This window comes from Toxotes jaculatrix, chromosome 4, assembly GCF_017976425.1.
Source record: "Toxotes jaculatrix isolate fToxJac2 chromosome 4, fToxJac2.pri, whole genome shotgun sequence".
Lineage (NCBI taxonomy): Eukaryota > Metazoa > Chordata > Actinopteri > Toxotidae > Toxotes > Toxotes jaculatrix.
Window position 1 is genome coordinate 2,958,799 of NC_054397.1, and position 21,474 is coordinate 2,980,272.

The following is a 21,474-nucleotide window of genomic DNA, read 5'->3' on the forward strand; positions in this document are numbered from 1 at the left end:
GATCCCCTGTCTCTTTGTCAGTTCATCTGGGATGGTCTTAGTGAGCCTCTGTGTTGCTGTCCTGTGTTCGGTTCCTTGTTTGTTGTTAGAATTACTTCTGTTGCTTTGATGGTTGAAGTTCTGAGTTGTCTCCAAGTGGACACTTTTGGTTTTCCAAGTTTTGTTTCCTGGCTTTACAGACTATATGTCCAGTGACTTTATTGATATTTAAAGACTGAGACTTGTATGTATTCTATAATATTGCCCGAACAAAATCCTTCTCTCCTTTAACATGACAAAGTACCATTACAAGAAGCCCCAAAGCCAACAGTCCAGTTAGTCTTACACTGTTGCTGCTGCTTTCCTGTTTGCCTCTTTGACTGTTGTATGCAAGGTCATCTTTTATCTATGTTTACTATGGTGTTGCTTACTCTCCTACTACAGCAGCTGATTTTTCAGAGCGATCAGCACAGAGAGATGATTTCAGCTGAGAAGATGAAATATTTAAACAAAGGCTATAAAGAGGCACTAAATATCTTTCTTTATGTTGAATAAATGTGTTGCTACACATGGCCCCTGGCAAATGTGAATGAAATGCCTGAAGATTGTGGGGTTGTAGGGCTCTTTTTCCAGTGTAAAGAATTAGCATAAAGAGGCGGGCAGTGTGCATACTGATGAAACTGTCTGGAGATCTGTGCACTGTTCAAAGCTCCCACTCATATACTCAATCACAGTCCAAAATCAAAAGCACAACTCACAAGCAGCTTTTTTTTTTTTTTTTTTTTTTGGACTGTCAGGTCTCATGTGGGTGGATGGAGTTTATGGAAATATGAAATTCAAATGCTAACATTGTTAGTGGGTTACATATATTAATACTTAATACATAAAATAGCTGATGTGTGAATTCTATGTGCTAGAGGCAAAAAAAAAAAGTCAATTGCACATTATTGCATGTCAATCCTTTGGTCTCTCACTACTGTAGACATTTTGGAAAAAAAAAAAAAATATTTTTTTTATTTTTTCCAAAAACTTTTCCAGAAACTTTTTTTTTTTTTAAATTCAGTGTGATATTAACTACATGATCTATCTATCTCAAGCTGAGGCTCGTAAGACACATTAGCACTCAAACATGTATAAATCAGGTCAATAAAACTCTGGAGCACTGCTGCTTTTAGGTGAGAGCTGAGACATTTGATCTAAGGTATCACCAGATAAACACAGCTGTGAAACATGAATTCAGTTTAGTCAATTCAGTATCACGCTGTATTGTATTAATAATTCTAAATATAATTAAAATGAATAATTTGTGTTCCGTCTGCAGTTCATAGTGGGTCAGATCTGTGGTTTGTGTATCCTGAAATGTATTTAGAGATTTGCCGGCTTTTGATACAGATTACATCACTGAACCATCCATTTGCTGGTGTTTTTACCCTGTTCACAGTCATAAATTCTCTTCAAAGAGCATATATGAGATGGAAGAGTATGTAAGGGTCACTTCAGGAGAGCTCTCCCCTTCTGACAGCTGAAATCCTGAAGTGTTTTACTCCGATTAACTCGATATGCACTTTATGCCATGTAACTGCCTTTGTGCTCTTCAGCCAGAGAACTACAGCTCCAGTACTGTTACATTACACTCTTGAAGTAATGGCTCTTCAGTCGACAGGTGACACCAGGAATGTGCTGCTGATATTCACTTCTGCCGGGCATCGTCTGACAATGGAAAGACTGAAGGGGCTGCCGTTACCTAGAAAGTATGAGATGAGAAATATTTAATTAGTCCCAGAGTGAACTCATGATTCTCCTGCACACCAACCATAAACTACAGAGCATCAATTTGAAAAAATGAACAATGTGGGGATTATTTTTTCTGTATTAAAACTGACATGAGTCCACTGTACCTGTTTGCAAAGAGCAAGCACCACAACATAATTCCCAACAAATATCACAGAGTTTTGTTGTTGTAGAGTTCTGTGCTAACATTAATCTGTTGCTAGTACAGTTAGCCTTGTACCTTATACACTTTTCAAGTGTCATATGGTGCCTTGAGAAAGTATTCATGCTCTTTGGTTGTTTTGTTTTTTTTCCAGTTTTGTTGCATTACAACCTGGAATTAAAATTTTTTTTTTTTTCTTCTGTACCATTTGATTTACACAACATGGCTACCACTTCACTTCATACCTACCACTTTGAAGGTGAAAACTATTTCAATACTTTGTAGAGCTACTTTTTGCTGCAAGTCTCTTGAAGTATGTCTCTCTTAGCTTACCACATCTAGCCCCTTCACACGTGTACAATCTTCTTAAAGCTTTTATTCCATCCTGTGCTCTTCACTTTCAGAACTCAGGGCTCCTGTCTGTCGTCTGTCCTCTTGTCCTCAGAGAGCCTTCCTCTGGAACAACCTCCCTGCTGACATCAGACTGCCTGACTCCATCGGAGCCTTTAAATCCAAATTTAAAACTTATCTTTATGCCTTAACTTTCAGTTAGTGGCTTTTCGGTTACTTCAGGCCTGGAACCTGTTAGCATTCCCCTGACGGCCGGTCTCAGTTTCAATGAATCTGTTAAACCCAGTATGTACAGTTTTGTCCACGAGGTCCTGCTGATGAGATCACTTGTGTTTGAGTGTCCAGGCTGAGTCTCTGTCTGATGTCTGGGTGTCTGGATCACACATAAGCATCATTTTCTTGGTGTTTTACATATGTGTTAAGAGCTGGGGCTTACAAAAAGTTTGTGCTTGGACTGCAATGGATGACGGAGAGGAAACAATCACTCATCACTGCAGCGATCTGTGTCTGATTTCGGATTGTGATGCTCTCTGGTAGCTGCATTACTGACTCCTTCTGGTTAGTGGACACACTGGGGAGTGTGGGGGAGTAAGACTGCTCCTGTGAAACCTGTCAGGAAAAATATTGTGGCTGGTGAATAACATGATCCCACTGTGGCGCAAGATATGTAATACATGAGGGAATTAGCATTAGCTATATGGCTAAACTAGAAGTGAAAATTACAAAAAAAAAAGGCATAACTACTTTAAAATGGTGAATGTCTCAGAAGGCCCCTGAGTGAAGTACTGTGTAACAACAGAAATGCATCGTTTTATGCAATGGCACTAGACAGCAAGTCCTCTGGTGGAAGTTACCCCACATGTTCCCTTGGACAAGTCTAGAGGCTCTGCCGTCTCCAGGAACTACAAGCTCTCTCATAAAAGACTCATTTGGCCATTACTGCCCTCAGCAGAGTGAAGCAATAAGAGGGGGTATGCATGTGAGAGGCTAACATGCTGTAATGATTCCTGAGGCATGATGGCGGAAAGATGGCATCCTCGGGGGTTGTGGCTACAGTGCTGCAAAACATGGATATCACATTATTGAGACAAGAGTCTGAGGAGATCGGCTGGTTGTAAGTCCTCTTCTGGGAAGAGGAGCTGGAGGGGGAAAAAGCAAACAGGGGAAGATGAAGGATGAGAAATGGGAGGTAGCCAATCTATCAACAGAGAGAGTTTGTGCTGTTTAGTCAGTGCAAGAATGTGTGTATGTGTGTGTTTTATGGATGCGTATCCTCTTAGGAGAGGAGAACTCTGGGAATAACTTGGATGAGTGAGGGAGACAGAGAGAGTGGGCACAGAGACAATTGGTATAAAATGACAGCAACCATTTGTGTATGTGTGTAAAAGCGTACACATGCACGCAAGACAGTGTCTTATTCTTATTCTTATTCTCAACGGACAAGAAAACTGAGGAGACACTGAGGGGTAGAGACAAGAGAAAGCAATGCAGGTGACAGAAAATAGAGATGTGTGTGTGTGAAGGTGTGTGTAGGTGTGTGTAGGAGGGGTAAAGTCTATCCTCATAGGGAAACGTGTTGCCAACAATGAAAAAGTGAGAGACAAGAAAGACAGAAAAGAAGTAGTGGAACCGTTTGGCAGGAGGGAGATAGAAATCTGAAGTCAGGACTGTGTATTTGCACACGTGACTGTTACAGAAGCAGCTTGGCGCTACATTAATCATATATGAAACACTTCCACCGTTATACAGTACGTCGGTGTAATGCTAATTATCCATTCGGGGACGGTGACGACTCACCAGCTCGCCGCGGGGTTGAAATCAAAGACGACACAGGGAGAGAGACAAGAGGAAGACAAAGTAATGAGGGAGCAAAAAAAAAAAGGTGAAGAAGGCGGCGGCGAGGGGAGACTCTCACAAAGAAAACAATGTGTTAGTTAAACGTTAATTAACCAGAGATAAAAAAGCAGTACATAGGGCACTGCATTATGAAAGCCAGGATGAAAGAAAGGGGAAGTATTCAAAAACAGGGGAAAATGAGTAAGTGCATTCGCAGTAAATATATGAAGGTGTAGAGCAAGTGAAGGCAGCTGGGAGGCTTAAGGATTAACCTATTAACGCAGCAGGTTTGTCATGCTGTAAGCCTCTTAGGAGGACCTTTCCAAGCCGAGAGGCGGTGAGAATGTCAATTTAGGCACTTTCTCTGCTGGTAATTACACCCTGTCTCTGGGCTAACGGCTTATTTTGCATGTGGATGGACAAGGGAAAGGTATTAAAAAGAAAAGATATTCAGGCAGAGGACATGCAGAGGAGAGACAGGGTTGTCACAAGCAGTGGAGACACTGGCTGTCTAAGAGGTTGACAGTGTAAATGTGGAGGGTACGACTGGATAAACTACTGTCAGATTCTCTATATTTTATTATTTCATCAGGACTGCAGTTCTTTTTGCAGCCCTTCAACTCTATTCTCTCTTAACCCTATTTAAAGAATAATAATACTTTGTATTGAGGAATGTTAAAAGCTCCAAAACTGCTGTACTGAACTAAATGAGAGCCCAAAATGGATCATTAGGGTTTATTTTTTTTTGTCTTACATTCTGCTGCTGAAGCAGATGTGCCTCTTGAAATTAAAATTTCAGACAAATGTAACAGCTATGCGATATTTTTAGGCTTCATGTACTTTGTAGCTGTCACTTGTTGAAAAAGCAGTCTGAGAATCTGTTGTAGTCTTTTCTAAATTTTCTCAGTAAGACGCAGTAAGACCCAGGTCCTGGTGATAAGTGCTTTGAAAAGAGAGACTTTCTCTTTGTTTAAACGGTGGCCCCCGTGAGATCAGATACAAAAAAATGTCTATCAAATGTATATCAGCTGCAGGGCCTGTGGAAAGCAATGATGTCCAGTCATTTAGTCAAGGTATGTAAACTATATATCAGGCTGACGGAAAGTGTTTTGGATGTTGATGGTTTCCAGAATAATAATCCTCCTTTCCACTTTTCTTTCCCACTAACACTTAAGCCAGGTCTGCACATGCACTCATCCCAAAGAACAGTGATTTAAATGACAGTGATTTAATGCAAATGTAATGCAACATTTGCATTCTGCTTTAGTTGATCCTGTTTTATGCATAATTGTTAAGCTTTGCATGTGTTGTGTTTTCACTGAGGAGTCACGTCAAACTGAATCTTCCATTCTCTATAAAATTAACCTTTTAACCTGTTAGACAACTACACAAGGTGTGCAGTTAACATTAACATCTTTAGTGGAAACACCCTGTCAGTTTAATCAGTGCGCACCATACCATGTATGATATCTCACTCAGGGGATTTCTTATTGGCTCACCTTTACGTAGCAGCAGCTGGACGAGGTTTAAGATCATCCACAATGACAATGATGTAAATAACAAGACGAGTTTCAACTTTTCAACTGTTTTGTGGTTTCATAAGTGTTCTGATCTGTATTTTCTCTAATTTTCATCTTCATTTGCCTTAATACACCAGACAACGTACAGACTGATGAGAGATTCACGACTCATCCAGACACAAAGAGGAGGGATAAACACCTGTTTTTCATAATTGAGTTTTTGGGAGTATTTCTGCCAGCTGACAGGTGAGACAGGAAGGGAGAAAAAAGAGATGAGAAATGACATGTGACAAAGATGCTCAGCCAGGAGCCAACCAGGAAACTGCAAGTCATGATTAGCATCCAAATATACACGGCAACACTGGTTTGGAGTTTTTTTTTCTCACTAACCTGACGCCTGTTTGATTTTACCTCACACTTATTCCTCGTCTTCTCTCACTTTGTTGAAGTCAGTGGACCTAACTCTTTGCAGTGAAAGCAATATTTCGGCTGAAAAAAAAATCACAGAGGTGTGGGCAGTTTTGTGTTCCATTTTCAGATATTCGGTGAGGCTACTCCACAAAAACTTATGAATAAGATCTACATTTTTTTTTTAACAGATTTGTTGTTCGGTGCATAATACAGCTTCACTGATATTACATAGGTGTTAGTTTTATCACATAATGCAATATTACAGTCTTCTGTTACACTTTAAAAACCTTGTGCAACCTGACAGATGGAAATTGTGGAGCTGAAGTTGAAGGCGTCTTGGAAGTTTCCAAAGCAGTATCACCACACAAGGGATGTGAAACAGTACATTAATGTTTAATTATGTTTACTCTTCACTTTTCCACATCTTATTTGGCCAAAAAGCTGACATTAGAATTTTTTTTTACAAGCAATTTACCCACAAATACATGGATTGTATATGCATATCTGCATTAAATAAAAGGGGGTATGCATTATTTACACTTAGTTGTGGGAGTTATAGGGGTGGGTGGGGCTTATAGGCGAGGCTGTCCATGGTTGCACAACTATGGTTGCAATTTATGAACGCAGAAACGTGTACAACAACAAATTCTTGTTGAGTCCGATGATATTTTGGTCTTTGGAGAGGATAGGTTAACTGGAACTGAATCTCTACACAGTTTTATAAATGGGACTCCTGATCTGCTTTTTGTGTGAATGGACGGACCCTGGAAGCTCCTCGGAGAGCTCATCTATTTTTCAGAGTTAGATAAACCGCCTGGTTCTGACATGTAAATATTTCATCTTATCCTTATGGTGCTATCTCTCAGGTCAGTTCCCTTTAACTCCTTTTGTACTCTGTGATTATATTTTCTTCGCTCTCTCACTGCCCATGTCATGAGCTTGTACTCTGCGTCTCTGGCTCTTTGTTTCCATCTTTCTCTCTTTCAAAACACATGTGCATTCAGACTTTCATGGTTTCTCTCTCATACATTTTGGCCTACAGCAGAGGAGAGAAGGGCTGGCCTTCATTCACGGGGAAAATCATCTACTCTTTTAACTGTATATGACTCACTCTAGCTCCACAAGGCTACACACCGAAAGAAGATATTAAATGTTCTTCAGTTATAATTTTGAGGATGGCTGAGACTGAACACTGTCAAAATAGTTTGAAAAGCCCAGGACCACTGATAAAACACGCTGATATAACAGCTTCTGCAACCATTTTTAGACTCAAATCACTTTTACTATTATTTTTTTTAGATTTTCTGTCATCTGTGTGTCGGGTCAAGTGGCCACATCAGACACACCACACAGTGCCAGGCTCAAAAATGTGGAACACATTTTGTAAAAGAGATTAGATTTGGAAATGGAATGAGCATAATTGCATAAAGTGTAAATAATACATCTCTTTACTGTTTTTTTTTTCAAGATGATGCCGATGAAAGGCTTATTACTAGCTTAGATATTAAAAAGGCAAAATTTAGTATCAAATAACAAAGTCTAATTTATGCTATGTAATGGTTTCAATATCACATCAGAAATTAAAAAGTGATATCAAACTCTGTCTAGCTTCAGGGGAATGAATGGTAACAAACCAGCAGTAAACTGGGTTACTCAAGATAATATATAATCTGACATTTTGTTGTTGTTAATCCATCTTCCACACTCTAACTGTCAACTATGTTGATTTCATGGTTCTTTTAGCCTCTTCTGATTTCCATTTTGTTTTTTTCACTCTGAGAAATCCTGATTCTATCATATCTTATTTTTTTTTTTACACAGAACTGAAAAAAACAGTTTGACCAGAAACATGCACTCATCTGCAACAGGATTTGCCAGGAAGCGAACCGTGATACCACAACAGCCTCGCTCTGTTATTAACTATTATCAGCTAGGGTTTACACCTTGTCTAAAATGTGGCTGTTTTAATTTAAAAAGATGGACTTTTTAAAAATGTGGTTAAAACAGGTCCAGTGTAGACAGCCTGTAGCAGTTAGCTAACCTTTACATGTGACAGGTAAAAATGCCTGCATTTACTGTTGAGCTTAAGTTCCCTCAGTCCTGAGAAGAGCCTGATCAGAGGAGTCGTTTTAAGACTGAAGGTTGTTCAGTAAATCACAGTGAGCCCTGAAACACAAATTTGTCTGGATGCCTCTGACTCATTTGAAAATTAGATTGGACCATATTTACTTTCAAATAAGGAACTAAAATGCAAATCAACTGTTTTTCGATTCGGTGCCTTACTGGCATCCCCATAGTTGTTAAGCGAGATTTAGACTGACAGAAGTACTGCATCTCATTCATTTCAATGAGACCACTGTGTTGCCACCACAGTTGTGCCACTGCACAGGGCCCCAGCAAGAAACACGGGGTTGTCCAGGAGAAACACTGATCGCGGCAGGTTTTTTCAGTGCAGTGCAACATGACATTTTGCTGTGAAAAACACTTTCCAGAGTTGTAAAATCCAGCTTCAAATAAGTATAAGAAGCATAAGTTGTACACTCACAGGTAGCAACATGCACAGAACACAGCTCTTTGCATTTTCTTTTAAACACAGGCACATCTCCTCTCTGAATGCAGCAGTCCTGCCACTTACCCCCTCCCTTCAGCCGTTTTTCAGTTTCATGCTTACACTCTTCAACCCACAGCGTTCCAGCAATTCTTCCTTTGCCATCCGCACAATGATATGATCGGAATAACAGGAGGTCGTAGCAAGGATAACATGTAGAACACAGCCTCAAGTGGTGAGGGTGGTGGGAGTGTGGGGGCATTTATTTTACTGCTGCACCAGCCCTGTGTGGCCGTGGAGCGCAGGCTGCACTCTGACAGTGATGCTATTTAACACAATCATCTGCCCTCTGGGCCAAAGGCCTGTCCACATTATGGTGAAGTGGTGAGCCCTGGCCTGGAGCGGTGTGTGTGCATGTGTGCATTCTCATGCACCAACATAGAATTCACATTTCTGTGTGTGTGTGTTTGTACGTGAGTGTAAAAGTGTCCGTTGTGTATGAAATTGGATGCTCACATGCTGTGTATCCCCTGCATTTAAAGCCGTGTGCATCTGTGGCTGTGTACATAAGTGTACAGCAGCCTTATGGTTTCAGTTCTGTGTGAACGCACACTTTCATTCACTGAAAAGTAGGGGTCAGGTACAGTCGGCTGGAGATGATTGTTGTTGTGAGATTCGATGGCTAAACGTTGGTTCTCTTATCTCTAAATTGTAGATGGCAAAGGAGCCAATTAGCAGAGAAGCCAAGGAAGAGGGAGGAGATTGAGAGGAAAGCATGCATACAGCATGAAGGAGAACCCGTGTGAAAAGAGGACGGGGTAGATGAGTATCCGGAGAGATGGATAGAAGAAAGCAGAACAGAGAAAGAGTCATGGAAAAAGTGGGGGAAAGGAAGTGAAGATATTATTTTTAGTTTAACCTTGTAAGCTTTTACGAGTCACAGAGCCGAAGCGAAGGCCAAATGGTTGCTGACAAACTGTCATGCACGTTTAGTAGCACAGTCAAACATACAGTAAAAACACATTTTCACATGAAGCTGGCTCATTTCTCACCTGGAACTATAAAAAGATCAGAGCGTCCCTGGAGACTGCACTCTTTGGGGTTTGAAACACAATTAGAAAGAACGCTCTAATTAAAGCAGCAGTGAAAGTTACTTTGCTCTACCTCTATATTGAAGTGGGTCAGTGGGGGCTTTTTGTGCTCAACACAACACCTAAAGACTCACATTTTAATTAGATGCGGGCTTTTTCAATTAGTTGCTTGAAGGGTGTGTGCATTTATTTGTGTTTTGGGTTGTGTGTTTCTGTGTTTAGTGTACCTGAAAACAAATTACAGCGTTCCAACTAAGACAAAATAATCACATACATTAGTCAGCGAGAAGCAATTCACAGAAAATGGTCAGCGCACAAACGTACGCGTGTGCAGGCACACACACGTTTAACCCTGAGATTTAAACCGTAACACATTCAAATTTCACTGCCGTCAATATCTGTGTGAGTTCATCAGCTCCATGATGTGAATGTGACTGGATCTGACACGAGTAATCAAACGTAATCTGTCTCTCTTTCAACCTCTAATCTTTTTCCATCTCCCTTAATCACTTCACAGTCACTCCCATTTCACGTTGTTATGTGAAAATGCCAGAGAAGTCAATTTCAGGACAATGGTCAACTGTGACTGAAGTCTAAGAAAGTCTAAGATAACAGCAGTGACCAGAGGAGTTGGAATAGAGAGTTTGAAGGTAAGGTGCTTGAAGGAATGAGCAGCAGCTCCTCAAAACAAGGTCTATCAATGTATGTGAATCAGGTGGGTGTGGTCTGGTTTTGTGAAGTAGTCTGGAGGATGCCAGATTTCAGAGGCAGAGGAAATCCACACCCACCAGAGATATGACAGATGAATGCTAATGTTGATACTTGTCTGCTGGATGTTTAAATAGGTATCAAGTTCACCACATCAACTTTACAAGACTTTAAAGTGTAAATGTTGCAAAAAAAAAAGAGACAAAAATCAATTAATGCTGCTTTGAAATGCGCAGTTTAGTCAACTGATTTATTTGTTTTTAATTATGCTTTCACTTTATCATTATTCATCAGTGTGATGTGTTCGGTTTGGTGTGCTGATCTGGGTTTTTCATTTCCAGTCTGTCTCTGAACATTGAGAGATTAAATAATTCATGGTCAAGTTCATGGTCAAATGTGTATTTTGAAATTAATTCATTTATTAATTTAAAAATTAAACTGCTGTGATAGTTTAGTTTTTTATTTTTTTGTTCCTGCTTTCCTCTTAATATCTCATTTTGCTTTCCTCTGCCTCTATTTGCCACACATTTGTCTTCTGGTGCTGTCCCCACCTCCATGCTCTGTGTGTGTGTGTGTGTGCGTGTGCATGTGCATGCATACATATGTATATATGTTTCTGCTTGAATTCACACAGTATACTGTAAAGGCACATATGTCAGGGAGTGTGTAAATGTCACACCACCTCTCCTCCTCTAAAGTCTGTGATTACACTGAGCTGTATGTACAGTACATGTGAGTATCTGAGTGTGACACATGGTAGTGCCCGTGAGAGCTTTTGTGAATAAAGGGTAAAACAATCAAGCTCCCAGTTGGCAGGCATGCGTTTAAACAGACACACGTTGTGTAGAGGTAGAAGTGTATTTTGTGTCACAGAAACAGAAACGTACTATGAAGGCTCCCAGCATGAGAGACAGACGTCACTTTACACTTCAGAGCAGCAAGGCTTCACTTATTTTTTAGTGCACCTTGATGAAAACTCTGTGAACTCTGTGGGGTTACGTCAGTTCTCAGAATTACTCAAATGAGGACAAACTTTTCCATTCGAGGAAAAGCCACACCAATAGAAAAACATGTTTGTCGATTGCTTTCTTTTTTAGACTGTGATGTTTCCTATGAATGACGAATTTCGTATTAATCTGGAGCATCAGAAACTTTTCTTGGACACTTCCCAAGTTTTTCAGCCATAAGCTCCACCATACCACCATGCTCCAGCTCTAACAAATCTATCGTTGGTGGTTGATGTAAAATGCATTGCTACCGGTGTGCCAACGTGGGAATGTCGCCACATACTCCAGGTTTAAAATTCCAATAAACTGCGAAATGCAGAGAGATTTACCTACTGCTGATAGTCTTAATCAGCATTATGTGAACTCATTTGGCAAAGGCTGGAACGTAACAGACGTCTGTTTAAGTGTAAACGTCCTGCACTCAGGCTTTCAAAGTGCAAGTGCAAAGAAAATGCCACTTAATTGAAAACTGTTCAAAAGAAAAGTACACTCGCTGTGGTGTGTGGATTGTTTTGAATACAGCTTTGACACACACACGCCAATTTCTTTACAGGAATTTAGCCGGGCTTCTACTGAATGTTAATTGCTTGGCTTAAGGCTTCAAAGGAAAGCAGCTAGAGGGACTCATTAAAACAGAGCGAACAAGGGGCAACACACACAGAATAAGATGAAGGGGGAGACGAGGGTGAGTGATGGTCAGAAGGACAAATGCTGCATATTCTCCAGGAGACGAGGAAGTGGCTCTGCCAACTGTAGACAGTAGAAAGTAGAAAGTAATTTTAAGTCAAAGCCCACTTCCTAGCTTTATGGGAGACAATGTTTTATTTTGTATTTCTAGCATACTGAAGTCTCACAATATGTTCAAATAATTCAGAATTATCTAACCCCATTTAAGACCTGGGTCCCATTCCCCAAAGCATCTTAAAAATCCATCAACTGTGGGAACGAATTTGTGAGTCATTTATTGAGCATTTTTGAAGAAAAACCATTTCCTACATGATGTCTGGAGGGGATCTTTAAGGTCCACAGATGATTAAATGCCAAGTTACTGCATATTCTTTTGGATTCATCATAAGCAGTCGATTTTACGACATTGTGAGCTTACACAAATACATGAAAAGATTTGAGAGTTTTCTTTGAAAAGACGAAAATGGATTTACATGTCTCAGAATCCAATGTTTTGATGTTTAATCCTGTGCTGGTGAACTACACAGGGTGTTTTGGTGAGTAGCACTGATTGTGAACATAACTTTTAGTTGTTCAAAAGAAAGCTCCACAAGGTTCATTTAGTAGCAAACCATCTCCACTGACCATTTGTCATCAGATTCTTTGTTTATTGTTTGACAATTGGCTTTGACTATACAGTTTATCCTCATTTTCAAAATAGTCACTTGTGATGTGAATTCCTTTCGCTAATAACTTTGCTTGATGCCTTCACTGGAAGCATCAAAAAACAGATTCTTAAAATCATTTAAAATCCTATGTTTTCCCACAGTTTTCACAGAATAGTTGCCAAAGCAATTATATGCTCTTACTTTGATTAAATCTTGATTAAAACCCAAACTTTTGTTGTTAATATGGTTGTTGTTTTTTAGTGGTTATTAGTGGGTGGTTAATGAAAATGTCTGGTGAAAATTAGGCCAAAATGCGCTGAGGAAGAGAAACATGTGTTGTTAGATGAATATGCCAAAAGGCGGCATATTGCAAAAAATAAATATCATCCAAAAAGTATCATCTAATGTGAAGCGATTAATGTGTCGCCAAATTACTGACAAAATACTGGCTCAAAACACTGCTCTTGGCACCTTTTGGTCTATTTGCCAATGAAAAAACTGTCATTTACTCAAGATATGTCTCAATCCAGGTAGTAGCAGGTGAGTGATGGACAGTGTGGAAAGTGGGAAACCCACACATCAGTCTTAGTGAGAGATGATGAAGGATAGAAGATGGAAGTAAAGATGTTTGTGTGCATGGATTTTGGACATGCCTGTACACACATTCACACAGATAAACACAGAGACAAACTCAGGAGATGCTCGGGGGTATTCAGAAGATGCCTCTCCATATGGCTGAAAACTCCTAATGCTATTTTCTCTCTCTTTGTGGTAAATTGTATTAAGTTACCACGAGGAGTCTGCATGCTGATGTAACTGGGGGGTTTGGAAGATTATACTGATATGATACACAGTCCAACTGTGGGGCAGTGTCTGTGTCCTGCTGTCTAGACTTCATATTCGACAATTAATTCTGGCTTTAAAACGCTTCATAAAGACATCCTTTTCATCACTTAGGTCCATGTCATTGTTCATTATTCAAATTATTACTCACTGTAAATTTTGACACTGTTTGCCAAAGGTGCCTTATACATATCTGACACCACATAGCGCACTACTTTTTCTTGAAACAAGTTTGCCTGCTTCTCTCCCCTTGTTGCTGAACTCAGCAGCAGCTGAATGGCACATCACCGCCCACAGCCAAACACGTACTCTGAGTGGGACCTTGGTGTTACTGTATGTGTCGCAATCCAAGAGCAATTTCCCTGAAATGTTCTCACACCATGTAGATAATCAGGCCTTGATTGCCAGCAATATTGCCTACCACTTACCAACAGTGACTCTAAAAAAAAAAAACAAAACAACCAATGGCATGACCGATTATCCACCAAGTATCTAACAATGTACGTGTGCTCTGGAAACAGGTGCTTTATTGTTTAAGCAGACAAAAACTCACTCAGCGTCTCTAATCACAGCCCAGGAAGTCTGCAGCCAGATGCAGGGCGTCCTCTGCCATGTTTTCAGGGCCTTGCTTTTGTGTGATTGTATTGAGACAGAAAGAGCAAGAGAACGAGCAACTCAATGGCATTCATTCATTCTGACGTTTATTTCGCTTACTTCGCCAGCCTCAACGGGCAACGCCGCAAGCTATTCGTCAAGGTAATCAATTTACAATGTGCTAATCACGGCCCTCGTTGTGGTATGCTAATATCTATGTGGCTCAATGCACCGGTAAGTGATTCCAGAGAGCTGTGCAGGCCGACGTGGGCACGGTCGTTGCTGAACTGTTGCTGTGTGGTAAATGGAGGTGGAACGTTTCCTGATGAATGACTGGGAGAAGCTGTGGGAGGAGGACAGCAGGTGTGATTCATAGAGGAATCTGAAGCTGGCACTTCTGACCAACTTTGCAGCCATTACGAATGTTTACCTGTGAGTTAGCAGCACGAGGTGTGTTTATACTGTGCCTACATCCTTGCATGTGCACATGCTTTTATATGGTATATATGTGTCTATACAGGCATTCATATTGTAACTGGCACTGTGCTTTTAAGAAGAACTGTTGTTAATGTCATCATTCCAAGGATCTTGGTGTTCATAAAGATAGAAGTATAAGAGTGTATTTAGACACCAATATAAAAACGCTGCATACTGTCATTCACATACATGTCACACATTTTAAATATACTACAGTCATTTCCTTTGGCAACTTCTAAGGACATTCTGTCCCCAAGCCTTTTTAAAAAAATTCACCAAAGCAAAAACAAGCCTTGACAAAGCATGTCGAAAAACTCGAGAAAGACAACCGCGCGCCAAGAAAGACTTTTGATGTTGTTCACATCCCTGGAGCGGAGAGCTGAAGACTCAGAAATAAATAGTGTGCTAAACTGTCAGCTCTCAGTTGGAGACTCACACTACCACCAGCCACCTCTTTCCTGCTGTCTGATGGCCAACTGAAGTCCACTGAATACTAGTTGTATAGTGCCAAAAGTGTTGTAGACATAGAGACTGCAACGGCTGAATGTGATTGTCTGCTGAAAGGTTGCCTAAATTTTAAAACACATCTCCAGCTATTTCAAATGGTTCCATCAGCTTCATCTGCTTTCCTTTTCTTGATGCAGCTCTATATGTGGTTTACAGTCAGTCCCAAAGCATGTCTGCCACATCATTTCACTCCACAATGATGAATGTTTTTCATCACTTCATCCCTGATTTGACAGTTTGCACAATTCCTCACATTTCTCTCAAGCCTATTAATACTGAAACAAGCATCTATGATAAAAAAAAAAGGGGGCACTTGATCAGTATCATACAGAAAGATACAGGGAAAAAAAACAACTTACGTTTTGTTCACAACACGACACCACAGCTTGTTTAATCAGCGATGTAATTGTGCAAGAATAATCTAGAAATATATTTTTATTTGAAAGAAGCTTGACATGTATTGCTTTTGCCTTCTGTAGCTATATATCCCCTTTCCAGTCTCATGCAACTTGGTGAAATAGTTAAATTGGGCTGCTACAGCTCAGTTGCACCTGATTCACTTTCACTTTCCTGATTCACAGTCGTACTGACCCGACTGATCCCGTGTGTGAACAGCAACTGTGATGTAAACTGTAAAACACTTTAATTAAGGTTTTAGAAAGCTTGTGGCTTTGGCTGAATATTGGAAAAAATAAGAGAGCAATGACTTTTTAAATATTTAATCAAGACTATGATTTTTTTACCTTGACAAAACTTTAAAACATAACCATAAATAAATCAAGCTATATTTTGCCAGTGCACGTGCCTTTTAATGCATAAAAATGTGACTTTCAGTTCAATCAAGTCCAAAAAAGGAGACTCCTTCACTCCTACACCCTTTCTCTGCACAACTGCATGTTGATTACAAACGTGGCTGTTTTCCTTTGAGTGCTGTCACTTCCAGTGCAAAATGCTTTATTACTCATTATGTGCAAAGGTCTCCACATAAATAAATCCATTATAGAGTGAATGACATTTTCAATTCTCATCCTTACTCAGTGACACAACAGGCACTTTGTTGAACAATAACACAAATGTGATAAAATGTCAGATTTGGTGAAGCCAGAGTGCAGAAGTGGGTTTGAGTTAGTGCTGAGACAAGACGCAGCCGAGTGATTTCCATTTAAATTTCCCTTTGGTCCTCTCACTATGTCTCCTTTAACTGCTTCTGTCCCTTGTGGCTTTCCACAGCAACACTTAGTGCATTTGGGAGGTCAGTGCTGTTTTAATAGCCTCTCCACACTTTCACAGAGTCGGGCTCAAGGGCTCGGTGCTGGTGTAGTGTTAACCACATTGGGCAGCGGGGTGCTGGTGATGGGAAAGCAGACTGTCCTCCAATCAGAACTGTACTCTAAAAGTCAAACAGCTGAATCTTGTCTTTGAAATGTTCAAGGTTTTTTTTTTTTCTTAACTTTAGATTCGATATTAACAGGAGTTACACCCCAGAGTAATCTGCCAGAATTATCTACTCTCAAAACTAAATGTGTGTAACCCTGAGGTCTATCAAATGTGGTGAACACATCTCCTTTGTGTAACTATCTAATGATACGACTTCAACTTTTGTCCACATACTGATTTTTTGTCTTTACCACAGACCCTGAGATGGCATCATGTTCACCTTTTAAAATAAAAAGTTCTGCCACAGTGGCCCAGGGTTTGATTACAGGCAGTGGTTCCTCCATCCTAATCATGCCAAAAAGTGAACATGTAGTTTTCAAGTGAGAAGCCAGTGAGGGATCACAGTGTCTTTTTTTTTTTCTTTTTCTCTGAACTAACAACTTCTACTGACTGGAGCTGCGAGGGACAACCTCTAAAGTGCTCCACTCTCCTAGAAAAGCTCTGCACTGCAAGGCAAAAAGTGACTGACGGAAAAGGACCAGAAGCTGGCTTTCCAAATTGAAGAAAGAAAAGATGAAAAAAAGGTATTTTCAGTTCAGAAATGTCACAAATACAACATTTAAAAAAAAAACAGCATTTTTGTTACCATTATAAATTCTACATACATTTTCATGCATCCCATTGCATGTGTTGTTTTTTAGGTGAAAACATAAAAGTTATGAAGTGGAATAAAATGTAAAGACATTGTAGGTCTCACTTCACACATCCTCTATCTGTTCTTCATATTGTATCTGTGAGCCTGCACTTGTTACTGTTAATAATGCATCTTGCTTCAAATTGAAGCTACTTACCCTTAAGTCTGCTGTGTGCTGCTGATTTCCTTGTGCTGTTTAGCTTTTAATTCCTTGAGATACTGCAGGAAGGTATCATAGTCATTTCCTCTTTCCTTTGTTCTGCTTCATGAAGGTACCAATGCTGTGCTTTTAGTTTGTATTAAAAGTTTTAAAACAGATCTGCAAAGTCTTTCAAAAGTAAATTAAACATACTTCTTAGTAACACAAGAACTTGGAAAAGAGTAGAAAAGTACAAAACTTGATGAGGCAAAACGCTGGTTACCACATCCATGGACATTTTTTGAATAAGTCCAAAAAAACACCTACAGACCTACTGTTTTAACAACTGAACAATTTAAAGTGGATGAACTTGTGTTATACCAGTTTGTTGTTGAGTTCAATTCAAAACTTTCACTCCAGTGAGGACAAAATACATTTTCCTGATGCAAATTTTTCTTTTTTTTCTGCGTTAATATTCAAAACCAAGAACGAGCAGACAAACTCCTATATATAACAGAAAGTGCTGGAAATGCCAGAATATGTGAGGAATATTTTAGAATAGTAAAAAAAAAGTGCATTGTTTCATCCATTTGATTTAGATGGATAAAATGAATAGAAGGAAACCAATCCTGATGAAGCCTTATTAAAAAAGTTAATATGTGCATGTAGGAGCAAGAGAGGGAGAGATTAAAGAGAGATGAAGAAATAAGCATGCATGAGAGAGAAAAGCTGAAGGTAATCTGTTTCTCACTCTATGATGCACGATAATTCTAATTGTATCATGGTATGCATGTTTTTTTCTGAAGTTGCTGCGTGAGTATGTTTGACATTACAAGTTTGTCTTTGCATGTGATGCAAATGCATTTCCAAATTGGTTATCCTCTAATCCATGTACATTTTTAAATTGTGACAGTGCAATGTATTTTTTATGTCAATTACAGGTCCATTAAAAAGTGTCTAGTTAAAGAGGGGACGACTCCACTCACTTGTGGAGGCAGAACAGCAGCACTGTCTACGGTGGATCTGTTCAAGTGTTGGCAGAAGTAACAGGGGTGACAGGTCAGTATGCAATCATGTATTTACATGCATAAAGAAAAAGAAAAGAAAAAAAAGCTTGAAATAAGGCACATTGAGTTGCTCAATGTGCAGCTGAAAGACATTAAGTGTCACTGACTCCTACTTAAGATTAAAAATTAACTTAAAAGGCTCAGCCACTCTGATGTGGTGTTGTTTTAAATCAACTGTACATGTTTGCTCTTACCATCTTGCACTGTTTCGACTGCAGTTATGAAACAAGAATATAAACAAACAGTATTTTCTGAATGAGAGGCCAACCCCAACCTTTCTCCAACTAGCTGGACACTGGATACTAAGTAAGACCCAGTAGTAACTGGAGTACATTCTGGTATTTGAGTAGTTCCATGTTGTGTTTATATCTCGTGTTTAAAATGTCACCGTGAGTATTTTTATGTTCTTTTATGTCTTGTTCTTACTGTGATCCTCACATCAGTGGTGCTCAGAGCAGATGTAGTAGCCGGAGGGCACCAGCAGGGGGAGCGTAGAGCTGCCGAGCTCTGTAAAGGGGCGCATCGCTTCCTCGCCTCAGTCGTTACCGTAGTAGACCGTGGTGGTTACACTCACTAGCTGAGCAAAGTTTATGCCCGTCTTTCATTAAAAACATCCCCTCTTCAGGTACGAGCGCCGCCATAACAGCAGCGTATATCGCTGAATGTGTTAGAAGAACGTGTATTCCTGCCTGAGAAAGTGTTTGTGTCCGACTACGTTTGTATATTGTCGTATATATATAGGCGAAGTGTGTAATGACGATGAAGCTAGCCACCGTAAGCTAACGCCTGTCAACGTTAACCGCGAGAAGATATTGTAGTTACCATGGCAACATGCCGTGTGTTAAAGCGCTATTTAACAGTTATAAACCGTGGTGTTTGTTCCGGTGTATTTCACGTGGAAATGTAATAAGCACTTTAAGAGAGAAATAAGTTTTAACATGCTGTTAAATTGTTAAACTTGCTGAGTGTTGCTCATTAACACAAATGTCTGCTCCATTGCTATGAATGTTGAGCGAGATGACTGTGTTACTAAGGGTTGTGTTTACTGTATGAGTTTATGGTGTATCATACATTACACTCATGAGCTGAGGAAAGTTTGTGTCCGCTCATCTTTCATACAGATATCCCCTTTTTGGATCTTTCACACTTGCAGTTTCACAGGTCAAAGTTCAGTCAAATTGTCTATCTGTCTCCCATGTCCTCTTACCCACCTGTAAACTTTCTCACATTCCACTATTTTCTCTCATCTAGTACTCTCTGATCCATTTCCTCCAAGCTGCTGCATTCCTCTAAGTCATTGGACATGGACATGCTTGATGTTTAATCAGCTACATTACCACCCGCTCACACTCTGCTCTCTTTATTCTGTGTTGTTTGTCCCTCTCTGACTCTCAGCCCTCCCCTTGCTGCATCTCCTCTCCTGGCCTCCTCACCTCACATTTCCTCTCCCTCCCTCCCGTCCCCCCCGGAGACCTGATGGCTGTGAGCTGTTCGTGTTTGTCAGATCCATTAAGAGGAACGCGAGGCGGAGAACGGGGTGAGGCTGACCCAGCGTTTGACCCACTTTGCCCTCCCCGTCACCAGGCGGTCGTGGCAGAGCCCTCCGGGAGGTTCTGGATGTCTGACTGGGTCCTCGTGGCGTAAGCCTGCCTAGACAGTAATTGGCTGGCTCAGAGATCTGCGATGGGGCCCTCTCCTGACAGCTGGTGGGTGGATGCTGCACACCAATTAGAAAAACAGAGAGAGAGACAGGGTAGGAGAGAAAAAGAAAGAGAAAGGGAGAGAGAGAGAGAGGGGTGAACTGTGTCTCTGTGATTACATGAGAAAGTGAGAGTTGCTGAAATAGTGAGCAGACAAGAGAGTACACTTTGTACTTTTACCCTTCCAGATCCATGTTGGTTGATTGCAATAAGTGAGTAAGTCACAAACACATGGAGACAAGCACATGAACACACACACTTCTCTGTCTCTCTCTCCAGGTCAGTAAAGTTCTTGTCTTAATACAGTATATTTTCTCACTGAGAGCCTTGTCTTCAAAGCACAAAAGCATTTAATTGGCTGGTACAGACGTGCGTGTTAAATACGAGCATAAGCACGCATATGCACACACGTTGACTGCATTTAGAAAAATGAAAAGAGTCAGCCACACTCCCACACAGATCATAGTCCATTCATTTAAGTTGGAATGTGACAATCAATATTGCACCATCCTATTCCATCCTGGAATAGTAGAAGGAAATGATCTAAATACTGAAGAAGCAACAACAAGAATGAATGCCTGCATCCAAACTTCAGAAATTGATGAAGGATGTTAAATTGGACTGAATGTGTATGAATGTGTGTGAATGTGTAAAATATGTCAACTTTTTTCTTCAAACATTTTGCATTTGTTGCATCATATCATTTGAATTTCTTGTACAGTATTGTCCAGTACATACAGTACATTTAAATATTTACAGGTACACGACAACATAAACCACATCTCACTTAGTCCACTCATTATAAAAACACACATTCACAAGTTGCATTAAGAACATTACTACACAACTCTTCCAGCCTCCAGTCATGGCAGTTTAGCTTTCACTAAGAAACCCTAATGCTGCAAGTTTTCAATCAGATGGTAAAAGTTTGAATTCAGCACAAACAGCATGATTTGGGTCTTTGTACAAACAAACTGTGTTTACATACAACAACACCTGGAGAGGTGGATAACCTTTAAACCCTTTCATTTTTGTTCCATTAAAAATTGCTAGGGACAAAAATGATGTACTAAAATAATCCTTACTTTTACTACTGTCAGCGTTTGATCGTACTGTACAAGTGACAGGGCTTCATTCGCCTGTTACTTAGATGTAGCTTCAACTGATGCTAGTTATAAATAGCCCAACTCCACTGTAAATGGTGGAGATTTTGCTGCTATGCACAAAAACATTAAAAATGGACCAGTGCAACCAATTTATATACAGACACTGGCATCAAGTTGTCATCATTTAGAAAGTCAGAGTTAAATGTCTGTTTGCATCATTTCACCTCAAAATCAAAATATGAAATTTGCCTA